Here is a 7,615-nt window from a genome sequence, read left to right as displayed (position 1 = left end):
GAAAATGTCTATCTATATGGTCACTAAACTTCAATACCAAGTTAATAGCACATAATCAAAACTGCATTTAATGAATATATGCAGAATTGGTTAGATACATAGTGTTTATGAATGGCTTGCAGTTTGCACCAATGAAGGCAACAAAGATTTACTTGTTTAATTGCTGTTGCTCTCTTATTTTTTATTTTTATTTTATTTATTTATTTTATTCTTTGTCCAATATACAATACATATGGAAGAGAGTAGGCATTAAGTAATATATATAAAGATAGAAGGAAAAAGAGGATATATATGATATAAGAAATAAGGAGAGAATATATATGATATATGTATGTATATATATGTAGATAGATAGATATATGTAGATAGATAGATAGATAGATAGATAGATAGATAGATAGATAGATAGATAGATAAGGGAAGGGAAGACAATTGGACAGGGGACGATAGGCACATCAGTGCACTTATATACGCCCCTTACTGGCCTCTTAGGAACCTGGAGAGGTCAATTGTGGAGAGTTTAAGGGAGAAATGTTGGGGGTTGGGAGTTGACACTATTGAGTCCGGTAATGAGTTCCACGCTTCGACAACTCGATTGTTGAAGTCGTATTTTTTACAGTCAAGTTTGGAGCGGTTAATATTAAGTTTGAATCTGTTGAGTGCTCTTGTGTTGTTGCGGTTGAAGCTGAAGTAGTCGTTGACCGGAAGGACGTTGCAGCATATGATCTTGTGGGCAATACTCTTGACTAGCTAAAGAGATGCATTGCCTTCATTAGTTTGATGGGATAATGTTTCAAAGACTCTGAAGATCATATGATCAGAAAGGAACATTGAAGTTGCCAAAGCATTCTGATATCAAAGTCAACTCCAGATTAAAGAAAAAGCCAGAAATTCAAAGGTAATTTTTCCATTTCACTGTGAAACTTTAAAGTTTTGGAAATATTCTTTTCAAAGAAATGTGTTTTATATTTACACAAATATATGTGTATTTGTGGAAACATATAATCACTAACTCTCTCTAATTGATAAGATATCCTGTGGCTATGACAAAATTGAGTTCCACTGGGGGTGCCTAAGGAGTCCTTACTAGTGATTTAATATGTTTCTCAACCATCACAACATCAATAAAATGACTGGTTTCATAAACTGAGGTGTCTAAATTGAAATTGGGTATCTTGGAGTGTTTTGCTAGTTATACATTTTGACTACTTGAGTGTTTATGTTTGTCAATGTCTTGACAAATGTTCCTTCCTTCCTTCCTTCCTTCCTTCCTTCCTTCCTTCCTTCCTTCCTTCCTTCCTTCCTTCCTTCCTTCCTTCCTTCCTTCCTTCCTTCCTTCCTTCCTAGAAACATAGAAGATTGAGTCCTTCACTCCTCTTCTCACAACAAAATACCTTACTCCGCCAGACTTGAAATTCTTGGTTTAGACAACTTACAACTCTGTCATCTCCGTTCCGACTTAATTATAGTTCATAAAATCATATACCAAAATGTCCTACCTGTTAACGACTACTTCATCTTCAACCGCAGCAACACACGAGCACGAAATCGATTGAAACTAAATGTCAACCGCTTCAAACTTGACTGCAAAAAATATGACTTCAGCCACAGAGTAATCAATGCCTGGAATGCACTACCTGATTCTGTGGTTTTTACTCCTAATCCCAAAAACCTTTAACCTTAGATTATCTACAATTGACCTCTCCCCCTTTCTAAGAGGTCTGTAAGGGGCGTGCATAAGCACAGCACTGTGCCTACCGTCCCTGTCCTATTGTCTTCTTTTGTTATTTTTTATCATTACTTATCTAATGTTTTATTTGTACAAATTACCACCCTATAATTGTTTGACTAAATAAATAAATAAATAAACAAACAAACAAATAAACAAATAAATAAATTAAATAAAAAATAAATTAAATAAATTAAAGAAGATGAGCCCCCCATCTGCTCATCTTCCCCATCTCTGCTCTTGCCAGGCATCCTACCTTGTGGGCAGCAAGCAGGCCAAGCTTTGTGTAGCTCTGGAGTTGCTTGCCATGCTTGCCATGTCAACGATTTGCTCCATCCTAGGTAATAGGATCCTAGGCTGTAAGCATATTGATTGCTAAGTCGTTGGGTGTAAGCTGCAATCTTTCCTGATATGTTTTATGCTTAAGACCTTCCACCATTTTTGTAGCCCATCTTTGGACCCGTTCAATTTTATCAATTATCTTTTTGTAGGTGAGGTTTCGCTTCTCATCAAAGAAGCGTCTTCAGCTTTGAATTTAAGCTTTCAGTTCCATCTACCCCCCCCACAAGCCATGAGATGCAAAGGAGAGTTTTGAAATGCTGATGCTCGGAGGGGGTGGTGGGAGTGGGGGTGGTGTTTGCAGCCCATTCTAGTAACTAGGCTGGGCATGTATCATTGGCAGTGAGAACATCAAGACGGTAAAGGTCAGCTGGGGTGGCAGAGCGCAGAGTAGTAGGGAACTAAAAAGGCATAGACAGCAATGGATTTGGAGCAGCCCTGCGGTTGTAAGTTCCGGCAGTCTGCCAATACCCTGAATTTTGACCGCAGGTCAATGCAACAGCCATAATTTCAGGCACTGGTTTTCAAGACCCTTTGTTCCATGCCACCGTAACTATGAACAGTCATTGAACAAATGGTCGTAAGTTGAGAACTACCTGTAATAGTTTTCCGAATTGATTAACGTTCCCCTTGAGGAATAAACTAAAGCAATTTGCATCTGATTTGCAACATATATTACATTTGGCCAAGTTAATGAGAACAGATTCCAAAAGTACTGGTTTGAAACATAAAAATACTTGGAGATGCCGGTTTGTTTCTTTGTCTAAAATCAGCTTTAATGTGTTTTTTGAGGGACTTGTTTATGCTTGTCACTAGATAACATGTCTGCTGCCATATTCAAACACAATTCATTTATATATATAACTCATCATTGTGTAACTTTTGTGTTGTACTACTTTCTGTATTAACCTATATTTTCAACACTGGTATACTGTATGTCAGGCTTCCAAATAACATCTGAGAAATAAATCAGAGTCCAAACCTTGGCCTTCTTCAAGTTCCAATTTATTAACAGAGCCATGTTGGTTACGAACTATAGTCAACCTGATGCTAACTTTTCCTACAGTTCTCTACCCAGGTTAAAGGTCATCCTTCATCCCCACACCTACAGGTTCATCATATGGACCATTTGGTTCTCTCAACATCCACGATCCTCCCCTGTACATCCGTCTGGTGCTGAACAAATTATGACCTTAAATCTCTGGAAAGAATTTGTTGTGCCTAGCATTTTTCCCTGTCATGCAATCACCTTTCTCCAATTCCCACAGTACTATTCTACTTGTGGCAGGCCAAAGTCTCCAACTCAAAATGATGGCTTCTGCCTGACATTATAAGTACAGTGGTACTTCTACTTACAAATTTAATTTGTTCCATGACCAGGTTCTTAAGTAGAAAAGCTTGTAAGAAGAAGCAATTTTCTCCATTGGAATCAATGTAAAAGCAAATAATGTGTGCGATTGGGGAAACCACAGGGAGGGTGGAGGCTCTGTTTCCTCTCAGGAGATTCCTATAGAGGCCCCATGGAGGCTTCTCCCCACCTTTTCTGGCCCTGTTTCCTCCCAGGAGATTCCTAGAGAGGCCCCACAGAGGCTTCTCCCCACCTTTTCTGGCCCCATTTCCTCCCAGGAGATTCCTAGAGAGGCCCCATGGAGGTTTCTCCCTGCCTTTTCCGGTTACAGTTTTGGAGGCTCGGGTTTTTAAGTGGAAAATGGTTTTGAAATTGACAAGAGGCAAAAATATCTTGAACACCCAGTTCTTATCTAGAAAATTTCATAAGTAGAGGCGTTGTTGGGTAGAGGTGCCACTGTATGCTGCTTATCTGCTTTTTTAGCTCACTTCACAAAGCTTTCCCCTTTGAAGATGCATTTTAAATATTTATACACTTTTTTGCTCAAAGGACATAATGCTTTTAACAGCTGAATGGTGAGCAACAATTTAACATAAGCTTTTTGATCCCGGTATCATATTCCTGTCAAGAAGAAAATCAGTACCTATTGAACTTCTGCTACACTGCTTTTTACCAAGCACTAATTGTGAAAAAAAAAGCAAAGGCAAATTGATGCAATTAAGATACAAACACACACACACACAAATATTTATACTACCTACCGTGTAACTTTAAACAGATTTTAGTATGATGAATTTCCCATCTCTAAATTTGGAACCTGCTGTTTGTAATAACATATCCTATTCTCTAGAACAGCGTTTCCCAACCGGTGTGCCGCGGCACAGTAGTGTGCCGCGAGACATGGCCAGGTGTGCTGCGAGAAGCTCCAGCTGGGCGGGGCGCTGCCGGCGCCCCTGCCTGAGTGTCGTTCTGTGGATGGTCTTGGGCTTCACAGTCGCTTCCTAGTTCCCTCTCCTCCCACCGCCTGTGTCTCCCGCCATCGCCTCCCACCAAGCCGTCGCCCGTTGCCGTGGGTTCCTCGAGTGGGAGCTGCCGCTTCCCTCCGTCCAGCTCAGCCACGCTGCCGTAGAAAGCACAGAGGTTATTGCCACCGCTTCTGCCTCCACTCAGGGAGCCACCGTGGTCACCGCGCCTTTTCCTCTTGCTCAGCTCAACCACGATGGCTGCCTGAGTGGAGGCAGAGGCGGCGGCAATAACCTCTTCGCGGAGGGGAAGCGCTGACGGGCTCTCCTCCTTCCCCACCCCCGCGCTTCTCTCCCGCCCTGGCTTTTGCTTCGCCCCATGATTTCCCCGCAATTTCATCCAGGCCACCTCTTGCCTCCTTTTGAACTGCGGGGAAATCTGCGGGTGAAGCAAAAGCCAGGGCGGGAGAGAAGTGCGAGGGTGGGGAAGGAGGAGAGCCCATCAGCGCTTCCCCTCCGCCAAGCTGCCTGCTTATCCTCGCGCCTCGTTGCTACCTCCTGCCTTTTTCCAGGGGCCTTTGGAAGGTACCCAGGGAAGGGGGGGATTGGGGGTGGCTGCAGCGGCTTCTCGTCCTCCTCATCGGGCTGCTAACGCCCGCCCGGCCCCTCTTGCATGCAGTCCCTTCACCGAGCGCTTTTTTCTTCTCACAGCTGAGGCAGGATTTGGAATGTCGGGGGTGTGTGCGTGCGGGCTCCGCATCCCCCTGCCACCCGGAACATTTAAAATAAGAAAAACCTTCGCCGGCCTCCGCAGAGAAGAAAGGAAGAGAGAGAAAGAGAGAGAGAGCAAGAGAGACATAGCAAGAGAGGCAGAGAGAGAGCAAGAGAGACATAGCAAGAGAGGCAGAGAGAGAGACAGAGAAAGAGAGAGAAAGAAAGAGAGCTAGCAAGAGAGAGAGAAAGAGAGACAGAGAAAAAGAAAGAGAGACAGAGAGAGAGAGAAAGAGATAGCAAGAGAGAGAGAAAGAGAGAGAAAGAGAGAGAGAATGAAAGAGAGATAGCAAGAGAGGCAGAGAGAGCAAGGGAGAGAGAAAGACATATAGGGAGGGAAGGAGGGAGAGAGAAAGAGAGCAAAAGAGAGAGGAAGAAAGAAAGAGGGATGGAGAAAGAGAAAGAAGGGAAGGAAGGAAGAGAGAGAAAGAGTGAGGGAGAAATAGAGCGAAATGGAGGAAGATTTTTTTTGTCAAAACTTTTCTTTAGGCCCCCCCCCCTTCAGTGTTCCCCAGGATTTTGAAAATGTGAATAATGTGCCGCGGCTCAAAAAAGGTTGGGAAACACTGCTCTAGAATGATAATCTTCAGATTTTGTTTAAATAGACACCTGCTATAGACAATGCAATGTCTATCTCAAAGGTTTTCCTAATTTCAGCAAGTCCAGCTGTCATATTTATTTATTTGTTTGTTTGTTTGTTTGTTTGTTTATTTATTTATTTACTTACTTACTTACTTACTTACCTACTTACCTACTTACCTACTTACTTACTTACTTACTTACTTACTTACTTACTTACTTATTTATTTATTTATTTAATTTATTAGATTTGTATGCCGCCCCTCTCCGCAGACTTGGGGCGGCTAACAATTGTAAAAAGACAACGTAAACAAATCTAATACACTTATTAAAAAATCTAAAAAAAACCAATTTAAGAAATCAGTCATACATACAGTCATACCATACATAAATTTTATAAGCCTAGGGGAAGGGAATATTTCAATTCCCCCATGCCTGATGACAGACATGGATTTTTAAGAGCTTACAAAAGGCAAGGAGGGTGGGGGCAACTCTGATATTGTTGGTTCCACAGGATCGGGGCTGCCACAGAGAAGGCTCTTCCCCTGGGTCCTGCCAAACGACATTGTTTAGTCGACGGGACCCGGAGAAGGCCAACTCTGTGGGACCTAACTGGTCGCTGGGATTCGTGCGGCAGAAGGCAGTCCCCGAGACATTCTGGTCCGATGCCATGAAGGGCTTTATAGGTCATAACCAACACTTTGAATTGTGACCGGAAACCGATCGGTAACCAAAGTTATATCCAATATTCAAAGTATAAAACTGGAACTACTGTATATTGGCATACACATTAGAAAACATTGTTTTCTTACAGCCTACATGTTTAATTATTTACTAAAGGTTTCGTTTGTTGGTCATGGAAGTCTTATTTTTTTTAATTAAAAAAAATTGCACCTGCTCACCATATCTCTAGCATGCCATCCATCACCAGTCTCAGCTATCCCAATTTTTTTCAGGCTTACTTCTGCTGGGTAAGCCATTCATGTTTCAATGATGGTATTCTGTTTTATTCAGAGATAGAATACTTAGAGCTGAGGGGAATCTCGAATGTCCTTCCCACTCCAGTTAGAAAGCTTTCCAAGGTAGTTTGACAAAACTGAGTCCCAGGGAGAGGTAGATTCCTAAGTCCTCTCTCCAAAATTTCAAGATCCACACAGATCACCAGAATCTCTGTCATATCAGTTCTTCTACAATGAGCAGATCCTCCAAGGCTCATTTTCCCTTTGTCCTCACTATGAGAAAACCTTCTGCACTTTTAGCCTACTTCTCTCTTCATGTTTTTTTCAGCTAAACAGACTTGCTGGAAACAGAAGTCATACTGAAGTTAAGGTCAATGGGATTTATTCCAGACATATAGGGCTGCTGTTATAAAGCAAAAAGGCCTGTAAAGGTACCAATCTTTCATCTATTTCAAAGTACAGTAGGATCAAAGAACAAGATTCTTCCCTATTACCTTAACACAAAAGCATAATCCGTCCATTTGTATGTCCATTTTGATATTTCAGAGTGTTTCTTTGCCTTGGTGTTCTACCACTATTGTTTTTATTTGCTAAATGTTTTTTTGATAATGCCCAATAACATCTGTGCTAGATAAGTAAATTTGGTTGCCAGAACTAAGGAGAAATTTCCTGGCAGTTAAAACAATTAATTAGTGGAATGACTTGCCTCCAGAGGTTTTGTGTTTTTAAGAAGTTTGATATTTTAAAGAAGAGATTAGACAGCTGTTGATCTGAAATGGTACAGAGGTTTCTTGCTTGAGCAGGGGTTGGACTAGAAGACCTCCAAGGTCCCTTCCAACTCTGTTATTCTGTTAAGTACTAGACTTTAAAATTTCTGAAATCAGAAATGGAAGGAGCAGTAATGGCAATCCTTTAATGCTAATATTAA

The sequence above is a fragment of the Erythrolamprus reginae genome, chromosome 5 (assembly GCF_031021105.1).
Source record: "Erythrolamprus reginae isolate rEryReg1 chromosome 5, rEryReg1.hap1, whole genome shotgun sequence".
Lineage (NCBI taxonomy): Eukaryota > Metazoa > Chordata > Lepidosauria > Squamata > Dipsadidae > Erythrolamprus > Erythrolamprus reginae.
Note: the sequence above shows the minus strand (reverse complement) of the source record.